This window comes from Panicum virgatum, chromosome 6K (genome assembly GCF_016808335.1).
Source record: "Panicum virgatum strain AP13 chromosome 6K, P.virgatum_v5, whole genome shotgun sequence".
NCBI lineage: Eukaryota > Viridiplantae > Streptophyta > Magnoliopsida > Poales > Poaceae > Panicum > Panicum virgatum.
This window is the reverse complement of record NC_053141.1, coordinates 12,100,494-12,114,052: the sequence shown is the minus strand read 5'-3', so window position 1 is coordinate 12,114,052 and position 13,559 is coordinate 12,100,494.

Sequence of the window (13,559 nt, the reverse complement as noted above, 5' to 3'; positions counted from 1 at the left end):
GCTCAGTCGACAAGCTCTGCAATCGATGATGCGGCAATCTGCGGCCTGAAGGTAATATTCGGCCTAATCCTTTAGTTTTCTTCAGCTTACTAAGCCTCCGAAACACTAAACTCTGAAACACGACACCATATATGAACTTCTGAATTTCTGAACTTCAGGTGTCAGACATCCTTCTACCGCATCCTTCCAACCCAAAATCTTTCTGTCTTGGCCCACGAACCTATGAAAATCCCATAGATTTGATCTCTTGTGAAGCAAATAGGATTCCTTTTGTGAGTCAAAACATCGATTTGAACCTCTGGGCCGACTGCTTCAGAGCCTGGCCTAACCCCCCTGAAAGTTGGATTACATGGTACAGCAGAGTAGCAAAAACTTATATGCCCTTATGACAAGATTTGAACATAGCTGATGCACTTATCTTATCATTACCACCTCTTGACAAAGATGAAAACCTTCTGAAAACCATCGGCTATTTTTGGTCTGATGCCCTGAACTGTTTTCTCTTCGGCCAAGGACCCATGTCCATTACTCTGCTAGATGTTACCATGATAACTGGCCTAGACATCGGATCTCCTAATTCTGCTGCCCACAAAATGGCAGAAGTTCCCTTCAAACTTTCATCCAAGGTTAACTGCACAAACTGGGGCACTTACATGAGTCAGCACATGAAAACAAAAGGTCCAGTGACTGAGAAGGAACACACAGCCTTCTTAAATCTTTGGCTAGAACACTTCATCTTCTGTGGTCCTTCTTTAGCTCCAACTAAGAACTATCTTCCCTTGGCCTATCACCTGGCCCATGGCAATCACACCGGCCTAGGTAAACTTTTCCTTGGAGAAACCTACAGATATCTCCATTTGATGACATCTAACTTGCTTAACCAAAAGAAACTGAGAACTGGAGGCCCTTGGTGGTTTATTCAGTTGTGGGCACAACTATACTTTCAGCACCATATCCCAAACTTCCAAGGCCTGACCAAGAACTCTTTTCCTGATGAAAGTGGCAAACCAATCAGATGTACCAGCTATGGCCAAGCTTTATTTAGTCTTTCTGGCAGTAAACTGAATTCAGCAGATGCAGCAAATTGGTTTAGAATCTTCTACAAAGGACTAGATAATCCACTCTATTTCCCATTTACTGAATCTGAATCCTTTGAGAACCCAACTGCCTTTAGATTAGATAACTTTACCGATGACGACAGCACTCGGCATTTATACTCTTTAATGATCCGACCTGGCTTTCTTCCTGTTGGCATTAGCACTTCTAACAGAATTATCAAGCCAGGTTATGAATCTTACCAACCAGTCATAGCAGCTCGGCAATTTGGCCTAGGACAGGTCCCTCCCCACTTACATATTCACTACTTGGTGGAGAGCAGAGCTGATCTGCCTTACAGCCTCACCAGTTCAAGATGCTACGGCATGTTTGATGATCTCCACATTCCAATACCAGCCGATCTGTCCTTCACCTCCTCATCAATCGACTTCAGCACATGGTGGCGAATGTGGAAAACACATGTATCCAGGAAAGCTCTAGGTCCTCGACTGCAGCAAATTGATCCTGAATATGTAATCCCTGAGGAAGAGGTACTAAATTTATGCACCTTACTCTTTCTAGATCATCCATCCTTCCACTTGTCTAATTCTTACTCACCCTGTTTGCAGCAACAAGATGGTCCAGAACCTATGACCAGCAACGGGGAGCCATTCCACTTTCTTCCAATTGCCCCTGATGTACTCTTCTGCAAAGGATCACTGTCAATGAAGAAAGTGATAATGACTATTTAGCCAGACTTACTTCAGTCGGCTTCCAAACGAAGACAAACTTCTGCAAGTGTTGCCCCCGTGTCTTGACCAAGAAAAGGAAGATGATCACGAGGCGAGTCATCAAGAAACCTGCACCAGCTCCCCTGAGTCCATCGGAGTCCGACACCAACCAGGTAACTCAACTTTCAAAAACTCCTTCTTTATTGCATACACATGTACTCTGGTTGACTGCAATTCTATTTTCAGGACGCAACTGAAGACATCCTTGAAACCAGAAACCCAACACAACACGAAATCATCGCTCATGAAGTTGATACTGGAACAACTGAAACTTCAGACACTCTGACGGATATGCATGGCAAACAAGCTAACACAGTCGAAGCCCTTGTTGTCACCTCCAATCCAACAGGATCAGCTACACCAGAGCCGATCATCACCTCTTGTTCAGAACAGGTAACTTTCATGAGAACCAATTCTGATTCAGCCGATAGCTTTATAAATGCATCTTGCTCTAACTCCAAATATGTCCATAGGGCTTTGATATTTCAGGTTTGTTTTCTTTTGACCCAGCATCAATGGGTCTGACTGCCCCCAGAGCAGAAACACCATCTTTGCAGCAATCGGCTAACTTGGCAAATCAGCTTCAATTCATCAAGGATCTACTATCTGCTCCAATCACTGCTCTGGTTGATGATTCCAGCAAGATAAAAGAAATTCTTGGGCAGATAGAATCCCAGCTTCCAGAATTACTTCGAGTCAAACTCTGGCCAACCGGCCATCTTCCTTTCTTTTGGGCAGAGGCGAAGGCAGCTCAACAAAGAATAGAAGCACGACGTTCTCAAGTCTCTCTGAAAACTGACATAGCTCAAAAGTGCAAAGCCCTCAACCAAAAGAAAGCAACTCTGGATGCTAAAGCTGATATCTCCGAGAATACAAGACGACTCAACCTCTTAGAAAAGGAACTGATCGAACTTGAAGAAAAGGTCCGCACTACCCAAAGACTAATCCAAGAGGAGCAGGCTTCGATCGCAAACTCTAGGCAGGAAGCCCAAGAAATGACTGAACAAATACAGGTAGAGTTTGCAGAGATAAGCACCTTGAGTAGATAGATAATATCAGGCGATGACAAGGACGACGAAGAAATCATTGCAAGAGCTGATGCTGTATGTGCGGACGCCATCCATTCCATAGAAAAATTCCTGAACTAGTAGAACTGTTCAGAAAACATCTGATGTGGCCTGTTAAACCTGAAACTTGTACTCATTTAAAACATCTTAAGTCGATGGTCGCACATCGTCTATCTTGCTTCTCATATGTATTTTTACTAGCCAACTTAGCGTGTTGGCTTCTCATTCATTTTTTTTACCGACCAACTCAACATGTTGGCCTATCTTTTTTTTTACCGGCCAACTCAACGTGTTGTCCTATCTTAGTATAGCCAGATGGATCTCATCGTATAGCCAGATGGATCTCATCGGCTCTTGTTACTCGCTTTCCCACATGCTCGGGAAATACTTCTTGAGGTGTTGACCATTAACAGCAACAGGAAACTTGACACCGTCTAGCTCCTCAAGCATGTATGCATTCCCAGGTAAGACTTGATCAATCTTGTACGGTCCGTGCCAAGTCAGAGACCACTTGCCATATTTTCTCTCTTTAGTTCCCAATGGCAATACTGCCTCCCAAACCAAGTCTCCAACCTGAAAATTCTTTGGCCTGACCTTCTTGTTGTACGCACGAGCAACTTTAGCCTTATTCTCCTTGATCTTCTCCAGCAACCAAAGCCTTAGCTCTGTCAGATCCTCCACATTATCGTTCATCAAGGCAGCATACTGTTCAGCAGATAGATCATTCTGGAACTCGACACACCTTGATCCAGCCGTAATTTCCCATGGTAGCACAGCGTCTTGGCCGTATACTAAATGATACAGGGATGTCTTGGTGGATCCGTGACATGAAATACGATATGACCACAAAGCCTCTGACAAAACCTCATGCCAGCGCCTAGGATATTCATCGATCTTTCTCTTTATGAGCTCGATGAGGCTCTGGTTGGATGGTTCAGCTTGTCCATTAGCCTGGGCATAATTTGGAGATGATCTGATCAGCTTAATTCCCATGTCATCGGCAAACTTCCTGAATTCCTCTGATATAAAAACCGACCCTCCATCGGTCGTAATAGTTTGAGGAATCCCAAATCTGTGAATGATATGCTCTTTGACAAAGCCGATCACATCTTTCGACGCTACTGACCTCATGGGCACTGCTTCTACCCATTTTGTGAAATAATCTGTAGCAGCTAAAACCCATTGGTGACCCTTGCTAGACGACAGGTTGATCTGACCAATCATGTCCATGGCCCAACCTCTGAATGGCCACGGTTTGATGATAGGATTCATCACTGATGCTGGCACTATCTGAATTTTGCCAAACCTCTGACATGCCTGACATCCTTTGTAATATTTGAAGCAATCTTTAAGCATAGTGGGCCATTAATAACCCGATCGCCTAATCAGCCACTTCATCTTATGAGCCGATTGATGAGTACCGCAAGCTCCTTCATGAACCTCATGCAAGAGCCGATTTGACTGTGAAGGTCCCAGACATTTAAGCAATAGTCCTTCCAAGGTCCTGTAGAACATGTTATCCCCTATCAGAACATACTTCATGGCCTTGAGTCTTATCCTTCTGGGAGCCCCCCGAGCCGAATCCTTCAAGTAATTGAAGATATCGGCTCTCCAGTCTCCAGGTTCCAGAAACTGAATCTCTACGTCGACTCCATCGGCTGTTTCTTTGTAGCCAGAAGCCATCTGAGCCAAATCATTGGCTTCATTGTTCAGAGTTCTGCGTATCCAGTGGAAATTGATGTACCTAAATTGTGACATCAACTCACGGCACTGCATCCATATCGGAAAAAGAGCCTCGCTCTCACATCTATATTCTTCCGTGAGCTGAGAAATCATCAGCTTTGAATCTCCAAAAATTTCCACCGCTTCTGCACCAGCTTCAAGGAGCAGTTCCATCCCTTTGTGAACGGCTTCATATTCCACCAAATTATTGGTGCACGGGGCAGTCATCCTGATGGAAAAGGAGTAAGTCGCCCCTCGAGGCGACACCAACAGAATTCCCACACCGCATCCATCACCACAAGCCGATCCGTCGAAAAACATAGCCCAAGCACGAATAAATAGTGCAGCAATATCCGTGCTGATCCTGTCTGCAACAAGATCTGCCAGTGCCTGTCCTTTAACTGCTTTTGCAGGCTGATACCGAATATCGAACTCTGACAATGCAAACATCCATTTTCCAAGCCGGCCTTTCAGGATAGGAGCCGACAGCATATGCTTTATGACATCCGATTTGCATATGACAATTGTTTCCGCCGAGAGCAAAATATGACGAAGCTTCGTACATGTAAAGAATAAGCAAAGGCAAAGCTTCTCAATTTCAGGGTACCAAGTCTTGGCGTCTAATATGCGCCTACTGAGGTAGAAAACCACCCTCTCCTGGCCGTCGTGCTTCTGGACCAACACCGAAGCAATGGAAGTGTCACCCACGGATAGGTACATGTAGAACGGCCTGTCTTGCTGAGGAGGAACCAACACTGGAGGCTTGGACAAATATTCTTCAATTTCATCGAAAGCTTGCTGCTGTTCTGCCCCCCAGCGAAACTCATCATCGGATTTGATCTTTTCTAAACCCATGAATGGTTCAATGCGCCCAGACAGATTAGAAATAAATCGTCTGACAAAGTTAATTTTACCGATGAGCTTCTGCAACTCTTTCTTCGTAGTTGGTGGCTTCATCGTCTTCACAGCTTCTTGACTTTTCAGGCCGATCTCAATTCCCCGTTCATGCACCAAGAATCCCAGAAATTGACCGGCCGATACTCCAAAGGCGCACTTCTTTGGGTTCATTTTAAGCCCAAACCTTTGAGTCCGCTCTAAATCTTGACGCAGATCTTCTAGATGCCCCCCGCTGATTTGGACTTGACCACGACATCATCAATATAGATCTCTACCAGTTTGCCAATGAGATCATGAAAAATGTAATTCATAGCACGTTGGTACGTTGCACCGGCATTTTTCAGTCCAAAGGTCATCACCAAATATTCGAACAAGCCGACCGCGCCTGGTACTCTGAACGTGGTCTTGTTCACATCTTCTGGGGCCATGAAGATCTAGTTGTAGCCGGCATTACCGTCCATAAAACTCATCATCTTGTGGCCGGCAGCTGCGTTGATCAATGTCTCTGCAACAGGCATCGGGTACTCATACTTTGGCGTCGCTCTGTTGAGATCTCTAAAATCGACGCAGACACGCCATCAGCCATCCTTCTTTTATACCGGTACCACGCTAGAGATCCATTCTACATACCGGCACGGCCTGATGAACCCAGCATCCAATATCTTCTCCACCTCTTTCTTGACTTCTTCTAGGACTTCGGCCTTCATCTGACGTGCTCGTTGCTGAAACGGCCGAAACCCTTTCTTGAGCGGGAGCCGATGCTCGACGATGCTTCTGTCTAGACCGGGCATCTCAGTGTAATCCCACGCGAAACAATCCCGGTACTCTTTCAGTAGTGTAATCATCTCCTCACGCAAGACCGGATCCAACTTCTTGCTGATAAATGTCGGTTGTGGCTTATCCCCAGGACCGATGTCAACCTCTTCCAAATCATCAGCTGACGTGAACCCGTATCCCAGCTTGCCGTCGTCTGAAAAAATAGCTGCGAATGCAGGCGAGTCTTCGTTATCCACAAGGTCAGTGGCAAACACAGGGAGATGAAAAGAAAAATTATTTGGCCAACCGCATGGGCTGGCCGCCTCTATACTTCCACTATCATCCAAAACCAAAGAAATAGTGAGTGGCCAACTGCTGGAGCAGGCCATCGTATGTACACGATGTAACAATTCCAACCCCGAATAGAATTTTTCAATTTTTCGGGGCCGATCGCTGGGACCGGCCTCTCTATTTCTGTTACACCCCGTAGCATGCCATGATGCTTTTACTCTGTGAGGCCAGTGGATAAGACCAGCCTCAGTCCGTTTTTTGTCGCTTCGATCCGATCACAATCTTCCAGGGCGATCCCTGAGATCGGCTCTTGTCCTTCTGCGTCCCAGGCATTCATATCTGCAAGCGAGACTTCGCTGGAATCGTCTGTAGGGACCACTTCTACTTCATCGCCATCCCATTGGACCAGATACTGATGCATTGTGGAAGGGATACAGCAATTGGCATGAATCTAGTCCCTCCCAAGTAGTACTGTGTATGTACTCTTGCTGTTGACGATGAAGAATGATGTTGGCACAGTCTTGCGACCCACTGTCATCTCCACATTAAGGACCCCCATTGCCTTTGATGGTTGTCCGTTGAAGTCGTTGAGCATCACATTTGTCTTAATTAGGTCGGCAGAAGAACGTCCCAACCGGCGCAGCACTGAATATGGCATCAGGTTGACTGCAGCGCCGGTGTCGACCAACATCCTGTTGACGGGTTTGCCATTGATGAAGCCCTTGAGATACAGCCCTTTCAAATGTTTGTAGCTTTTTTCCTTTCGCTTCTCGAAGATGATCGGCTGTGGTCCCAGATCCAACTGTGCAACAGGCGAATCCTCCGGCTGGGGTGCCCGGAATTCTGACGGGAGCACGAACACCATGTTCACATCAGCCGATAGCTTCTCATCGGCTTTCGTCTGCTTGGGGCGCCACTCTTTTCTTGGAGGGCGCCTCTCCTCCCTTCGTGGTCGCTTGACCTATTCCGCAAGATCCGGACGCGCCTTCCTTAGGACGTCGAGGTACTTTGCTTCTGCCTCTTCCAGATTACGCAAGCGCTGCACTCTGCGCTTCTGTGACCGATTAAGCCCGTCAGGACACCACCGTGGGCGATGGTACCTGTCTTCTTCTTCCGGCTCAGAATCACCCCTAGATGACCGGTGGACATGATCATCGTGACGCACCTTGGAACCCAAGCGCCGGAACACTGATGTTTCGCCTGGCTGGCGTGTCCAAGGCCTGCACTCCAAGCAATCATCTATGGTAGGCAATCGGCTCATGCCGGAATTCCAACAGTATCAGAAGAACGGGCAATGCCAGTGGTCGTGTACAGCCTGGCTCCTTCCCAGCGTCCTCCCTGTGCGGTACTCGTACTCCTCTTCTTCCGATTCATATCGGCGGCGCAACTTGTGCTGATATTCATACTTTTCCAGAAGTCAATCGGAAGTAGGAAGCTGGTTACGGATGTGACGCACTTGCTCCTCAGTAATATGCTATCGCCCTAGTTCATCTTGACCCTGGGGCCGTTTGCCAGAAATGGCCTCTCTCCTTTGCTCGTCATGACGGCGTACGGGCCCCGCCATGTTGATCTGGAATGAAAAATTTTGGCCCGTAGGAGTGAAGTCCGACAACTCTACCACGTTGTCTTGTGCGAAGGGCTTCGTGTCGACCTTCATCGTGTGTTGAGCCAAAATTAATCGGCCTTGCTCGATAGCCGATTGGATCTGACGACGCAGCTCCTTACATTCACCCGTGGCATGAGTGAACGAGTGGTGCCATTTACAGTACAGTCTCCCCTGCAACTCTTGTGCTGTCGGTAGCTTGTGATTCTTTGGGAGCTTCAGCTGTTTTTCTTTGAGGAGCAGATCAAATATCTACTCTGCTTTGGTCACGTCGAAGTCGAAGCCCTTCGCAAGCCCCTGCTGTTTGATCCACTTGCACGAGACAGGGTTTGCCCCCCGAGTCCACTCTGCCACGACCACTTCTTGCTCCTCACCAGAATCATCAGATTCATCCGCCTGGGCCATGTTCACATGGCACTTAAACTTGTCCTGGTACAGCTCAGGATGATAAAGCTCATATGCCGTAAGCTTCAGCACCAGGTACGCCAGAGATGTGAACTCCAACTGGAAAGCCAGATACTTGATCGGCTTAGCGAGCCCTAGAACAGCCAAGTCGACTGCCTCCTTCTATGTGATGCGCGATGAGTAGCATCGGTTCTTGACCTCACTGAAGCGTTGTATATACTCTGACACAGTCTCTCCTCGCGTTTGCCTGACTTGGGCGAGGTCGGCAATTCCAGCTTCAGCAGCCTCTGAGTGATACTGGGTATGGAATTGATCTTCCAGCTGCCTCCATGTTCGAATCAAATCTGGAGCCAACGACGCGTACCATCCAAAAGCTAGGCCTATAAGAGATTGGACGAAGAACCGGACCCTCAGCGGATCCAATACTGAGATCATCCCAAGCTGCGTTAAGTATCGGCTCACGTGCTCTATGGAGCTGGCTCCTTCTGACCCGTTGAACTTGGTAAACTCAGGGAGCCGATACTTGGGTGGCAATGGGATCAAATCGTAGTCACCTGGATATGGCTTGGAATAGCCGATCGCGTTCCTCTTGGGCAGGATGCCAAACTGGTCTCTCAGTATTGCACTGACCTGCTCCACACTAAGGACTCCTGGGCCGATGGCTCAGCACTCGGCCCAGTAGCGTACTTTGCCAGCCAAGCTTGTTTCTCCGCGTCTGCTCCAGAAGCTCCTGGGTTTACCATCTGCACCGAGCGTGCTAGACTGACGCTGTCAGGGATGTAGGCGCACGTGTAGCCGGGCGGGATCTCCTTGGGTAGCTCGGTGAGGAACTGGCCTTCTCCAGGATCACCGCCAATCTTGTGGACGACGTAGATCGGCGCGCTCTGTGGTTTTGGAGCCGGAAATGAGAACGGCAATTGCGGCCTAGAATGCAATGCAGCTTCCTCTACGTGACCCCCCAGGGTTGGTCCCGATGGAGAATACTGGTTCTTGATTATCTCTTGGATGACATGATGAGCCACGCGCTCGAGCTCATTCATCAGGCTCTGAGAGTGCCGATGAAGCGTATGAGCCACCATGTAGTTCATCTCCTGACGCAGGGCTCTGGTGCGCTCTTCTGATGGCACAGACAGATCTACATTGTCGAGAGTGCCTTCTGGTGAGAACCCCTTCCACATGATGCCATGGTTGCGGGTCCTCTCAAAAGAGCAGATGAGATCGGCTTCCAGCAGAGCTTTGATCTCGTCATACTTCTTGTGTTCAGGAGGGAGCTCTTCATACGTGATGGGCTTGGGAGCGGGTTCTTGATCTTGAACTCCCGTCATCTCTGTGGTGGGCGTTGCTGTTGATGAGTGTCCCACCGGCCGTGCCAGAATGTGTTGTCGGTCGAAACCCACCGACAAGCAGCGACAGGTAACACGAAGAGCCGGGAGGTCGCCGGGGCGCTGGCAGGCACTGCTCCCTCTTCGACGGCCTACAATTCCAGCAACGCGCCGCGACTTGTGAAGACGCAGGGCGTGCCACCTGACCTATACCCGATCAGGAAGGTGCGAACATGCTTGCGATGATTGACCTGCATACACAAACACGTGGAAACGTAAGTCCGAGCCGTAGTCGGCTCCCTGGGACGACTCTTGCATCGGCTTTAAAGAGCCGATCGAGTCCCGGTGTCAGATGGGATCTGTTTGCATCTGGATGTTGACAGATAAAGCAAATAACTATAAAATTGCTTCAATTAAATCTAATTGATCTAATCCACAATGATAAAAGCTTCACTGCTAGATCGGAACATCCTACACGTAACTGGGCCTAATGAACGTTACCGATAACTAAACCATAACCAAAAATAGAGGCCTAAGAACTAGCGAGAGCCGATTCCCGGATCAATTCCCTGTTAAAGCTAAGATAAAGCATCTAAAACACCACCGGATCATCCAACCCGTTTGCAAGGCCTAACCTAGCAGATATTACGCCAACTCTTATGAATAAGAGCAAACCGTAACAGATCAGATCTACTAAACATAAAAGAAGCAGGGTGTCGCCTCTGTGCAACTAATCCTATATGACAAGAACTAGCATAAGATTGAAACGTGACTGCACAGAGACAACATGATATTCGTAGATGATAAACAACAAGGCACGATAGATCTACTAAAAGCCATGCTACGAACATCAAGATAACTAGCATTACTCGCCATCAAAAACTCTTCAGTACAAGTAATACCAAGGTAAAAGCAAGAACAATGCTGCCCTAATCGCGAGAAGCGATCAGGGCAGCATGACGCTTACTTGGATGAAACCCTAGGATTAGGGGTGGCGATGCACCGAGATTGTTGTTTGCGAGATGTGATGACGTTCTCCCTTTTTTCATGAATAACACAGGGTACATATTTATAGTCCGGAGACTTGGGAAACAATCTAAACTAATATTGTCCCGATCGGACTCTATCTCCAATCTAAATCTAAGGATACATGGCCCATGTGGCCCAGATACTCACGCAGGAGCCGATTTACAAGCCTTCTTCAACCTTCTGCTTTAAGCCCATCTTGCTTTCGGACCATAAATTAATCCTGTTAATTTACAGCGATAACATGGATATAGTCAAATAAAGGAATTGCTGCACCATAAAATCTGCATTCCAATCCATAGGAGAATTGAAATGGAACAGAGGGAGTGGGTTACCATGCAGGTTAAACTTTGCTTCACAAAGGACCAACAATTCCGATAAGCTCTCATTGAAACAGCCAATCTATTCCAGTAGCTTTGCTGAAAAGAAAATTGCTTCACGCCGCGAGGTGGAGCACCGAGGCGACGGCCCATAGGATGACGACTGGGTAAGGGTGCCAATGGGTGATCTTTAGAGGCACCTCCAACCCTCTTTTGTTCAATATTTTGTACTACTTCAAAATGAGATTCTATTTTAGAAAACTAGAACAATATTTTGAACTAAAGAGGATTGGAGGTGCACCTAAGAGTTATCCATTTGCACCTCTACGACTGGGCTTTTGGATTGGTGGTCTTCATATCGTATACCTGTTCACAAAATTAATTAGAATGGAGGGGGAGATGTCGACAGATAGAGTACAGGTCATGCTCTCCATCCGCCATGACTGGTTTGCTCGAGCTCAAGCCGGCGGCAACTCCGTCCACCGTCCTCGAATCTGAGGGAATGGGGGGAGAGAGAGATAGGAGGGTGTTGGGATCAATTTTGGGTACTATGGGCATGGGAGAGGGGGTGGCAGCTCCGGACGGCCATTGTTGCTGTCTCAGGAGCTCGTGGGGAGCTCCGCTCAGCAGGGATAGGGAAGGGTGACAGTTGGGGCAGGTAGAGTAGTGTATGGAGGTGCTCACCTCGAAAGGAATTGAACCAAGATGGCCTGGTCAGGGAGATCTACGGACTGTCTTCTCTTGGACTCCTAGTGAAGAATAGAGAAGGGGTGGACAGATAGCTGCGCGCTGAGGAGCTGCGGCCGCAGGTGATGAGCGTCGTGGCCACTACCCTCCTCCCAACTGTGGAGCCGCCTGCCTGCCACGGCCATCAGCATAACGGTGGCTGTCGCTTTCATTGGAAAGAGGAAGGAGTTTTGGGGAGAGGAGGAAGTCAACAGACGACAACGCACCGAGGAGCCTCCTCCAGGCTGTGAGCCGTCCGCCCACAGCCGCGCACCATCGCCACGGTGGCCGCGGCCTTCACTTCGCCACCCACTAGCAGGTCCAGCGAGGGAGGCGTGTTTTTCTTTCTATCAGAGAGGTCGTTGTCAGACCCGGGGCCATAGGATACCTGATGTGGCGCGGATCAGTACTGGATATAGGATCGCAAAACTAATTCCACGGGCGGCTGCTCAAAACGAATCGTCCGGTCGACAAACATGCAACCCCATGCCTCCTTTTTTTTGTCGCGGCTTGAGCCTCCCTTTCTCCTTCATCTAGGGACGGGTGGGCGCCTGGGGCGTGGACGGGTGGCAGAGACCTCTGCAGGAGCGGGGCCTCGGGGCGGCCGCGTGGTCTTTTCTTTTGCATGTTAAGATTTTTGTTTATTGAATTTTTCCCTTGAATTTTGTTTCCAAAAAAATTTTTGTTCGCAACTTTTTTGTTCCAAAATTTTTGTTTGTTCAAATTTTGTTCTTGAGTTTATGTTTCAAAATTTTTGTTTCAATATTTTTCATACTATTAGGAATATTTTGGTTTTGCAAAATTTTGTTGATTCAAAATTTTGCTTGTATAACTTTATCTTTGTAAAATAATTTTGTACATAAAATTTTTTATATATAATTGTAGAAATCTGTTTTATAAATTTTTCCATGGGGACTGGCAGATACTAATTCGCCTCACAGTGTCGTTGGGGTGGGGGGCCGTGCGTCCGCGCTAGGGATGTGTCCATGCCAGGGAGGCGGTAAACCCGACTGACTGAGATTAGGTGAGAACTATCCGAAATCGACCGACGTACGGCTCGGAACGGTCGCCCGTAAATTAGCCAGTTCCATATAGGATGGGGCCTATCTCATACTCATACATTATGTAACCAGTCATGTAGACTTAGAATTAATCGGTGTAGAAAGAAACTACCCGAGTAGTACTCGGGATAGATTCCTAGGCTCGTATCGATCTAGGGTTTCATGTAATCCTTCTCTCCTGGCCTATATAAGGGAGGGAAGAGACTCCTCCAAAGCATTACTTAGCTCATACGCACCTCAGGCAATGCAAACAACCCAACATGATGTAGGGTATTATGCAACTCGCGGCCCGAACCTGTCTAAACCCTCGTGTTACTTGCACCATTGTGTTCTTGATTTTAACGACCCCCCACGATCCATCTTCTACCTTAGGATATCCCTAGGTAGGCGTGACAGTAAAACACAGACAGCTGGCACCCACCATAGGGCCAATCTTCGACAATCTCATGATGAACTTGATGGCCTCCTCCAACTTCACTGATGTCCCTGAACAAGGCACGACCTTCCTCTTCAGTTCATGGCTCTACGTAGCCGATG